This window comes from Canis lupus, chromosome 16, assembly GCF_011100685.1.
Source record: "Canis lupus familiaris isolate Mischka breed German Shepherd chromosome 16, alternate assembly UU_Cfam_GSD_1.0, whole genome shotgun sequence".
NCBI classification, from domain to species: Eukaryota; Metazoa; Chordata; class Mammalia; order Carnivora; family Canidae; genus Canis; species Canis lupus.
This window is the reverse complement of record NC_049237.1, coordinates 11,695,339-11,707,151: the sequence shown is the minus strand read 5'-3', so window position 1 is coordinate 11,707,151 and position 11,813 is coordinate 11,695,339. Positions and strand designations below refer to the sequence as shown.

The window sequence follows — 11,813 nt, the reverse complement described above, 5'->3', positions numbered from 1 at the left end:
AGCTGGAAGTAGATAATGTTTGAATAGACAAATTGTAAAATATATTAGCAAAGTGTAGTATTTTGAGTCTTAGAGGTAATTATCAAATGAATTAAAAGCATAAATTAAAAGCATAAACTGTTCTTGCAAGGACCAAGAATAGTGGTAGGGAGGGTGATTTGGGCTTGATTGTGTATATTTCTTATCTTTACCTTTTTTTTAAAAAAAAAAAACAGTACTTGTATTTTTCTAACAAGATTTTTTTAACCTTTATTTTTAAAAGTATATTTTTAAGTTATGTGGAAAAATATATAACATGTATTATTTAATATGAAAAAGATTAAAAATGAGTTAAATCATTGCTGCAGGATATTAAATCAGTATAAAGATGTAACCTATTACTTAATGTGATACAACCATAAGCATCTTCAGAGAGATCAAAGAAACAGAATAATATCAAAAGGGGCCTTTTAGTATATATATGAATTAAATATGTGAAAATGATCTATTAAAAAAGTCCTTGGGGAAGGAAAGGGTTATATAATAAGTAGGTTTAGGTTATTTGCTTTTAAACAAAAATGTGTCTTCAACTCCTATCCTGTATTAATATAAGTTCCAGATCATTCTTATCTAACAAATATTAAGCCAACAAATGCCTAGAAGGAAAATTAATTTATTTATCTGGGTTCTACATTGACCAGGACCTTCCCTACTTAAACCCAATGGGAGAATTTGCAAAAGAAAAAGCAAAGATTCAACTTATTTTGCAGAGTTTAGACTTTGGACTTTAAATAAAAGATGGCAAAGAAAAATCATTACAACAAATGAAACTGCCTAATAATATAGATTTATAAAGAAGTAATTAAGTTCATTTTTATTTTGTTCCAGACAGTAGTCGGGTTCCAGCACTAAGCATGACAGACATGATCTTAAAAATCAGTGAAAAAAACCCTTGAGACTCCAATAAATAAATTGGCAAAAACTATGCATGCTTACTTTACTGAAGACACAATGCAAATAATTAGTAAATGTTAGAAAAGTATTTGCCAAAAAAAGAAAATTATTTGCCTCATATCATGATCAAAATTTACAAACAAAAATGAGATATAAATTGTACTAATTAAATACACAAAGATATTTTAAAGGGAATATCCAGTGTTGGGACATGTCACGAAGTAGGCACTCCGGCCACTAAAGTGCAAAGTGTTTCAAACTTTTAAGAAGGTAATTTGGGAATATGAGTAAAGAGTTTTAAAGATGTTCATATCTTTATGGCCAGAAATTCAATTACTGATGTTTTTGTAGGATAATTTATAATAGTCAAAAAATTAAGACTTTCTAAATGCTCAGTCATAACGAACTGTAAAGGAAGAAATAGTACATTTGAAATAATGTGCAGACATTAAGCATGATATTCATACGTAGTTTTTAAAGCTATGGAAAATGTTTATGATGACATTTTAAAAGCAGAACAGAAAATGATACCAAGTAGGCAAAGCAATATGTAAAAAAGTCAAGAAATTAACATTTAACAATCTTTGGGAAGTGAGGTTATGATTTTGAAATAGAGTATCTTTTCTACTTTTGACCTTCTTCAGAATGAACACGCATTGTCTTCATATTGAGAACAAAACACAGACAAACACTCAGCAGCTATCCCCAGCTCTGCAATCTGTTAATTATGGAAAATGGGACAAATGATTCCATTTGTGGGTCTGACGTCACGGTCCACACAGTTTGGTGGCCATCCACTGAACTGTAATAGGCCTGGCAGTTCTAAATGGTCATGAAAGTGATGATTTGGGTTGTGGTAACTTCCGTTGCACAGTCCAGTATACCTCCTCTTCTCTTGCATTTTCTTTAATATTTCCACCATTTTGGGAAAAATTATTCCCAAGACCAGTGAAGAAGTTGAGTCTGTCCATCTGTACTTGTGCCCACCATCTTCATACCAGGAGTTACAAGCTGAGTTTATAAATTTCAACACTTGTTTCTTATAGCCTTTAGCCTTGGGTTGATCCACATCACTCACTCCTTCTTAAATATAGCCTTTTGACTTTCACTGTGTACCAATAAACTTGAATCAGACAGGAAGGAGCACAATACCTCCTTATAAGAACTCCCAACCTTTCTGCACTTGCAAAATAAATCAAATGTTCTCTCCACTTGATTTCCTCTTTGGATGACCTTTGGCTTCCCCTTTCTTGAAGGAATCAGCTTGTACAAGTGAGCTCTGTACTATCTGTCATTCTCAGATACGGCATTCTTCATGACCCTGAAGGAGCCAAGGAGAAGAAATGGAGGAATAAAGTTGAGGCTGGAGGCTGGAGAGTCTGTTAGCAAAAATGACACTGGCTTTTGAGTTTGAAGAAGTTTGTTTTTGAGAGGATGCGGTTTAAACTCCTTTTCCATCCTCAGAAACTCGGTAAGTTCTTGACTCTTTCCATGTGGCAACATAATAACGTAATACTGTGCTAGGCAGCTAAGTCAGAGCTCCATCTTTTGTACAATTCATATTTTAAACTTTAAAGAGACTCACAACTGAGCTTTCACAAACAGTAGCTGTTTACTCTCTTTCCCCTGAAATAATCATTGCAAATACCCCTCTGAGAACGTATATTTTCAGATGCCAGGTAATCAAAGCTTAGTTGTACTCAGAGGCTTTTTTAGAACCAAATGGAAAATAATTGCTTTAAAGTACCCACTTGTGAGGATTTCTGCTCATCAGTATAATTGCCAGCAGCCACTGTCTTTCTACCACAATAAATTCACAATGATTCATTAGCTTCTATTGGGGGGGATGAAATAGATTGTCTTGTTAACATTGACTTTGATTTTTAAATGGCTTCACTGACTTCTTACTGGGATTACAGTTTGCACATAAACTAAAATAATAAATGCCCACCCCCCTTTAAAAAGTGTTGGTAATAGAAGAGGTAAAAGAAGAGGATAAAATTAGAACTTAACTAGCCTTGCAAGATTTAGATATGAGTTCTCAGTGTATTTACACTAGGAGTTTTTTTTTTAATTTCTTCTCTTTTGTCCAAGGAATTTAATTTCTTGACTATAAGCCTTTGCACACAGAACCCAGCAGTTGGCAAATAATCCTTAGGATGTGGTCTCAAGTACCTTTGTCCAGCCATCTCTCTGGTAGCAAATGAACAGGATGATTGCTGTAGGAAACTGCTGGATAAGAATGCTTGTCAAGAACCCCATAATCTTGTTTAGCAGATTTCCTACGTTGATGAGATCATAATTAATGTACCTCAAGACTTCTTTGTATATGTGGATATTGATCAAAGGTTAGCACATCTTTGTTGATTTGCTGGTTTTTCAACAGCTTGGGAAACGCAGCCTGTCTTTATCTTTGCCATAAAAATGGTTTGGGATGATTGACTACGTGTGCATCAGTTGCCTTGTTGGGATTCCACCAACCTGTGGAGAGGTCACCCTAGCTTGCCCGTGGTGTGCACATGTGGGCAGCTGAGTCCCCTCTAAGCTGGCACACGCGCTGGGTATGTAAGTCACCAAGTGTGCATCCAGTGACTGCCTCTCAGTGGTACCATCCATGTCCCTGTTCCAGTCTCAGCCTCCTCAGCTCATCAGAGATCCCATCCTCTAGTTTCTGTGTCTACTGACATAGCTGAAATAAGAAACCTGGATAAATAAAAGCCATGATTGCCCATGGGTGTTTTAAAGTTTCAAATTGAAAGGGCAGATTGAGCTTTTTAAGATTGCTTCAAAGATAAATAAATAGACCAAGAGCCAATTTAACTATTTGAGGCGACTTCAACATCAGAGAACAAAACAGAGAAAACTTCCAAGGGGGAAAAAAAAAGATTTCTTGAGAAGTTATATGGAGACAACTTCAAAGAGGTGACTGGGGGCTAAGGAGGGTCTTTTTGTCAGCCAGCAGCAAGCCAGCCACAGAGTGAGGACAGTCTGGCCAGGAGCAAAAACAATGCATGATAGGGACATGGGCTTTAACAAGTTAATATCAAGTGGCCAGAACTCAGGAAAACAAACAGACAAATCAGTCTCTTAGTTGGCACTGTGAGCAGGGGGCTCACTTCACAGCAAACCCAACACACCCTACTCTGTGTCTAATCATTTGTTCAGCAGGCTATAGAGGTGGCCTATATCCAGCACAGCATCAGTGATTTATACAACTACAGTGAATGGAAGCAAGAAACATTTCTTTAAAAAAAATATCACTGGGTATTTCTGATATGGAGTATGGGAAGCAATAACCTAGTTTCTGGGCTGGCAAAGGAAAAGTAACAAAGTGCCTAATTTTTTCAATGCTGGGTCGTTTCTAGAAGAAATAAATAAAAGGATACCCATCAAAGTCTTTCAGAGTTAAACCAGGGCAGTTTTCAGCTGCTTGGATGAATAACTTTAATTCCCATTAATATAAGCAGCATTTGTCTGGTACTGGAGGATCTGAAACACATTGTCATGCAAATTTAATTTGGTGGAAAGCCTGAGATGTCACTAAAATTCTCAAAATCCTGATTTTAAAGAATTTTAAAGCTAGAGCTGAGTAAACACGGGTACTCTGTGCATTCTGGAAGAATGATTTTCCCTAAGAAATGTTTTGTTAATGTAGGTAAGAAATGGGGAGAAATATTTGATCCTATGCTATTGTATTAGTCTTTCTACCCTTAAAACATCAGAAGAGTAAGATTTGGAAGAAAGAATAGTTAAGGGATTATGGGTGAGCCATCTGTGTCTTTGATGGAACATGGGTGTGGGTCAAAAGTGGGAGAAGCACCAACGCTTGCATATTGCATTTATTAGAGGTTCTATAAATTTGTGTTGCCTGATTGGCTGGCTGAAGGAATAAGTGAAGTGAACTTTGTATTGTGCTCTGTCCCATTTCTCCCATGTCTCCTTCCCCTGTGCCTTCATGGCATTGTGGTTCACTGCATTTCCATAGAGCGCTTCTCTCAGGTACCTCATCTTTTGGAAGTTGGAGGGCCAAGCGGTCATGATCCAAACTTGTTCTGGAAGCTTCACATTCCATTCACACTGTGAAACTTCTTTCCACTTCTGCACCTTACCAAGCTCTGTGGTGGTTTTAATACATGACATTCTATTATGGTGCAAGTTATCCATCAAGGTAGCTAAAGACTCGCTCGTGAATGAGTATCTTCTTCACATTTTGGGTGAAAAATTTGGGGGCAAAAGCTTCCTGGGAAGAACCCAGTAACAATTCAAGATGTCTGCCAAGAAATCAAGGTAGCAAAACTCTGGGTTTCAATTCTCAGTTGAGGTGACAATTGGAAAGAGAGAGTCTTCTCAATTCAGGAAACAGATCTCCAGTTCTGATTGAGATAGTTCAGTAACCGTATATTGTATTTGGTTGGTTCTCAGGTGCAAATTTGAATGTCTCTATGTTAGGTCGTATTTTGCAATCAGTAGTGCTGGAAATTGCTGATGGCCAGGCCACAGTTGGTATATTTGTCATCACCTGAACTATGAACACAGCAAAAAAAAAAAAATCATCCATAAAATAATAAGCTGCAGGGCATCTGAGTGGTTCCATTGGTTAAGCTTCCAACTCTTGATTTTGGCTCACGGTGGTGAGATAGAGTCCTGTGTGGGGCTTAGCACTCAGTCAGAGTCTGCTTGTCCCTCTCTGGCTGCTTCCCACCCCTTCCTGTGTGGGTAGGCACGTGTACTTTCTCTCTCAATTAAATAAATAAAGTCTTTTAAAAAATAAGTCGCAGAATGACTGTGACAGCTGCTTGGAAGGGAATTGCAAAGAAAATAGTGGATGGAGCACTCTTTTAACCCTTAGGAGGCACATGGTTGCAGGGAAAGGGGTGCTCTAGCTCTTCCTGATTGCTAGAAGTTCAGCACCAAAGCAATTTTTTTCTGTTGTAGATTTTTTTCTCAGATATACTGCCTCAGCAACACGGAAAACATGGAAAAACTCAGCAACATGGAAAAACTCAGTAACATGGAAAAACATGAACATCAACAACTCTGAGTTCAGAAGTCATCCCAAGAGTCAGACTCTGAACCCAAAGAACTTTTAGGAATACACATTCACTAATGTATTTTTAGATATCCTTTGTTTATATATATGTACAACAGTAATATATGATAAAAATCGGTGTTAAATACACCCAAGATAGCTTTCTCAGGTTCCATATGCTAGAATTCAATACAATAGGAACACATTGTATCATTGTTTAATTGGTAGTTTTTTTTTTTTTTTTTTCTGCTTGGTACATAAAATAATAGGGCCTCTTAAAATCAATCTATGGTGTCAAAGTCAAAGACATCTGATACATTCTTCTAAAAGTTCCACGAGAAATCCTCCTAATTTTAGCTTTTACAAATTATTAAAAGTAAAAAAAAAAATCATTACTTTAACACACAAAGCCTAAAATCTACTGGTAATCCACCGGTAAAGAAATCACATTAAAATGAAATAGAATAACATGCGAGTAGCTACAGAAAGCAAGATGGACAAAATGTGTTGGTAAAGGTTGTGTCGGAATTTTAGTTAACAGATCTTTACTGCACCCACTCTGCATGCAGCAGACTACACTGGGTTATTACATTTTCCCTGAAGCTAATTTGAGATTGCTTCAGGTTCTGACAACCTGAAGGGGGAAATAGGCCATTCCTCTGATTGTTCGGCTAACCTCACGATCTTTTTTTTTTTTTTTAAAGGAAGGACAAAGTTATTTATAGACCCTATTAATTTAGCTTAAATGATTCTAGCTACTGGCCATGTGTAATCAGCTTTTTCCTCCTTTCCACTTAGAGTTGGCTAGAAATGCATCGGATGGAAGAATTAGAAAATGTATTGTTTAAGAGCATCCATAACTGCCTCTAATGTCAAAATACAAGTGGGGTTTCCAGGCCACATGAAAAATAGGCATATTCAGTCCTCTGTGTAGGAGGCCAGCTTTTTGGTTCCTGCTTACAAATGCGTGGATAGAGAGAGGCTCTTAACTCGAAAAGTGCCCCCAAATGTCACAGGGAATGGAATTTGAGTATACTCTCTTATATTTTCAAGCACACAGAGTTAATTCACAGTAGGAAATTTTTAAAAAGATTTTGAAGGAGATAGCTGCTGAGAGATTAGGGAAGGGATTATTTGGTGAGGACCACTGGAGGGTTTTGTTTTTTCCCAGGTAACTAGCCTTCTAGTTAATGCAGCATCCATCACTCAATTCGATGGTCCCAACAGTGTTGTTATAAAGGAAATAGGGGCCTGTTTCCCACACTGTCTTGGGTAGGTGGACAGATGGAGAGAATTTGGGGTCTCTCTGATGGTGGGACCAAATCTGAGGCCTCTGTCATCAACCTGGTCAACCCAGCATGATGACATGCGCAGAAAGTGCTCAAGCTGGTTGAAAATGACTAAGAACAGCACCACTCCCATTCATAAAGGGGTCCTCTTCCCCCACTTGGGAAGAGCTACGTGAGGACTTTGACTTTGTTTTCAAAGTAATTTCAGATTTTGAGAAAAGTTGCCCAAATAGTATAAAACATTTCTATTACATTTAGAGAAATATTAACATATGCCCATATTTAATTTATTTTTTTTCCTCTCAGGACTTATAATTATTTTTTCCTACTTATAATATAAACTATATCTATGTAGATGGATCTCATCATTTTCGGTTGGGGTTGGGGGCAAGATCGTCATCAGCTCAACCTGGCTCTAGGTTTCACTAGCCTTTTGTCTTGAATAACTATGCTCAGTCCTGCTCCCATCCCTGTTGCATGGCCTCACCTGAATCCAGTCAGCCAATTATCAAGTTCTTCCTGATGACTCCCTCCTTGACATAACACTCTAAGTTGGGACCAGGGCTCCCCTTGTTTCCCAGGGTTCACGCCTGCCTGTCTCTCCTATCTCCGCCTTTGGCTCCCATAATTGGGTCTGCTCTTGTTAGCGTACACACTCTTCCTCCTCCTGGTCCAGGGCTCTGCATCTTTCTTGTCAGACCCTCTCCTAGAGCCTGTTCCTGAATTATAGACTCTGGACAGGCTTCCCAGCCCTATGTATCACATCTCTCTGCATTTAGACTAAGCATCAGCCCTCTGGTGGCCTTTTGTGAGGTTTTCGTGACATGTCAAAACACTGGGCCATAGCTTGTATTTATTCATCCTTTCATTTCATCTATGTATTTAGTGAGTACATCATTTAAACTCACCTATTCGGATTTGTTTGGCTTTTGGCCAATGATTTCTATACCTTTGCACACTTCTGTTTGAGTGCATCCAAGGCACCCACTGTCAGCCTCAGCACATAAACTTGTTTGCCTTATCCTTGCTCATTTTCATGGGTGGATCTACAGACTGGCCAGGAATCTTTGTATCTTCTCCTATTCAAAAGTACAACAATGGCTATTCCCCACCAAATATGTCTTACCTCTGTACTTGTGAGACACATATCACAGTGGGATTGACATCTAGTTTGGGTCTTGGCTCTACTACTTTCTACTTAGGAGGACTTGCATCTATTCCTTAATGCTGTTTACAATTCATTTTCCTCATTTGAAAAATGGTGATCATAATACATGCCTCCTATTTTCTTGGGCATGGACTAAATGAGATTATCTGAAGCCTTTAGCAGAGAGTCTTGTAAATAGTAAATGCTTAATTCATGGCATTACTGTATTAGGAGGTAAGGAGGAGGTAGTTCAATGAGGTTCTTCAGAAGAGGCCAACGGTTGAGTTGGACTTTGAAGGATGGATAGGACTTTGCCAGAAAGAGCAGAGGAGTCCATTCAATTAGGCCAAGATTTCATAAATCCAGAATTACCAACATTTTGGGCTTCATAATTTTTGTTGTGGGGTCCTGTCCTGTGCATTGTAGAATGTTTAGCTTTAGATGCCCTCTACTCATTTGAGGCCAGTAGCACCTCGCCCTTCTACTCCAGTCATGACAATACCAAATGTGCCAGATGGGCTCATCCCCCACTAAGAATTTTCAGCTGGGCCAATGGAGGAGTTAAAAGCCTTAGGGTTCCTTTCCACTGCTTTCTCATCCTCATCCCAGGTCTGTCAGCCTCCACTTTTAAGAATATGAGATGTTAGTCTGGTGTCTTAACTCTAAGTGACCCGATTTCTCATCAGTCATTCAAATGATCACATACTTATCCTACTATCATGTATTTCACCAAGATTATTTGGTATTTATGATGTATCAGAGGCTGTGCCAAGCACTGAGGACACAAAATCCTTCCTCAGTCATAGTTTATGGCTGAGGCTCAGAGCTTGAAATTTATTCCTTCTTTTAGTTTTATACATGCCAGTCATTCTTTCAGAATTCTGTTCCAATTTTTGTATGATTCATTTATCACTGTAAATCATTCATTAACTCATTAGTAGCAATCATTAACTCATAAGGATTATAATTGCTAGTATAATTATTAAACATAAAATATTAACCGCCTATACCTCCATTGATTTAATAATTATTATTAACTCTATGCCTTCTCATGTTGGCTGCTTTAGGCTCTGTGCCTTCATAGTGAGGCTCTTCTAGACCCTTCTGACCTGTGAGTCTGGGAAAGTGCATTAACTGCAGTCCCAAGGTCATGCATCAAATCTTGACTATCCCAGGTCCCTTCTAGTTTCTTTTGCTCAACACATACGTGGTATTTATACCCTGTGGATTGATCTGTTTTCTTTAGTTAATACCTGGCTCTTTATAGCATTAACATCCACTAACTCCCTTAATTAAACGTACATAGGATTATTATTTTCAGTAATGACACCAACAAAATTCGAAGGTGCACACATACTTAGACATTGGGGTTGGGCTAGTCATGACAAAGCGATGTCTGGAATGTGGGCTTGGGTACAATGCGTACATACATATGCATTCAACCATAATGATTGCAAATGGTTCAAGAGCAATTCCAGTCTCTAAATAATATCAATTGAGAACTCTCAAATGCCGCCCACTCTGAACATTAGGTATTTTACAAAACGCAGAGAACAGTTAGTCCTCTACAATTGCAAGGTAGAAGATGGAGAGAGGCGTGCATGCTGTGTGAAAGTGCAAGTTAGTACTTTCTAAAGGGCTTTGTATCTAAATCTTTCCCTCATATGGCTTAGTGATGGAACTTGGGTCCTTGGGATAATGACATTACGTGCAAGGATGTCCCAGGTGGAGATGCTCACCAAGTTGGAGAGAGACTCTTGCTTGGGTACAACAAACCACCACTACTACATTTATCAGCATGAATCCTACTTTAACTTTTCTCTAATCCAGATGGCAAAACTTATTTCTCACGGTTACCTTGACTTTCCTTTTAGTATAGTTTTGCAATGTTCTCATGCTGGAAATTGATACGGAACATAAAAATGTTAAGACAGCTCCCTGGGAAACTTGTAAAAGCCATTAATTTAGAACCAATTTTGCTTCTATATGTTATTTCTCAATTCGTTATGATGGAAGTAATTGTCATACCCAAAGGGAGCATCGTGACTTCAGGCAACAGCTACAGTCTTTGGAAACAAAGTCTTGTCTTTATGTAAATGCCTTCAGTTAGGAAGACAACTAGAATCAATCTGGAAAGCATAATACTACCACAGAACCCTTTCTCAAAAATAATCAGAGTTGTCAGTCCTGTGCATCATGCACTTTAATAAGAGAGAAGAACGTATTTTATACATCAAGTCTTTATTGTGCCAACATTTGATTAGGTCAGGCTGTACCTACACACTATCCACTCATTCTTTAAACACTCAACAAAGAAATTCTTGATGTTACCAAACACCTGGGATTTCAGTGTCAAAATATAAGTTACCTAACCTCTCTGAATTTTGATGTGTTATTTTAAGAGTGAGAACAAAGATCCCTCCTTGCGGAATTGTTGGGGGACATAGAAAATAACAATTGAAATCAGCTAGTGTATGTTTTATGAATGCTTAATAAATGATAACCATTTCTGCCCATTGATAGATGGTGTCGGTGTGCATTTATGTTGCAGATTATCAGTGGGACAATACATTCTAGTTCTTCTGTTTTTGAATTTTAATTATGAAAAGTGGCTGTAATAGTTTTTTTTTTAAAGAAAGAGTATTTATTTATTTATTTATTCATGAGAGACACACACAGAGAGAGGCAGAGACACAGGCAGAGGAAGAAGCAGGATCCCTGTGGGGAAACCGATGTGGGACTTGAACCCAGGACCCGGATCACAACCTGAGCCAAAGGCAGACACTCAACCACTGAGTCACCCAGGCATCCCTGGCTGTAATAGTTAATGGTATTATAACAACTTTTTTTCATCTTGTGTATATCATAAAAGGCTTTGTTTGCAATAGTGCTCACTAAAAATCTGACAATGTTGGGGCACCTGGGTGGCTCAGTGGTTGAGCGTCTGCCTTTGGCTAAGGTCATGATCCCGGGATCCCGAGACCGAGTCCTTCATCAGGCTTCCCCACAAGAAGCCTGCTTCTCCCTCTGCCTATGTGTCTGCCTCTCTTTGTGTCTCTCATGAATAAATAAATAAAATTCTTTTTAAAAAAGTTTAAAAAACATCTGACCATGTTACATAAATCTAATGTGACTCCTTTAATCTGTAATGCTCAAGAAATAACATGGCATATTGGTATACTAAATTAATTGGTGGGCTATTTTAAAAGGGTGAAACTCTTCTGATTTGTACACCTAGCATCCAGTTGTTTGTGCTGCTATTAATTTTTCTATTTAGAAAACAATTCAGCAGTCATTGAACATCTATAATGAGGGAAGCAATCTCAGAGAAAAAAAGATGAATGTCATATACCTGAATAGAAATTAATTACAATTCAGTTTCCCTTCAAGAAGTAAAGGGATTCTCCAAATCGCT

The 11,813-nt window shown here is 38.1% G+C and overlaps 1 long non-coding RNA gene across 1 annotated transcript in view; it reads left to right on the top strand.

Moving 5' to 3' along the window:
• Nucleotides 1-2,237: 2,237 nt before the first annotated feature.
• Nucleotides 2,238-11,813, top strand: part of LOC111090156 — a 45,947-nt gene continuing 36,371 nt past the window's right edge. The window contains exon 1 of the long non-coding RNA XR_005371051.1: nucleotides 2,238-2,404. This is a non-coding gene — a long non-coding RNA (uncharacterized LOC111090156). The remainder of the gene's footprint in view (nucleotides 2,405-11,813) is intronic.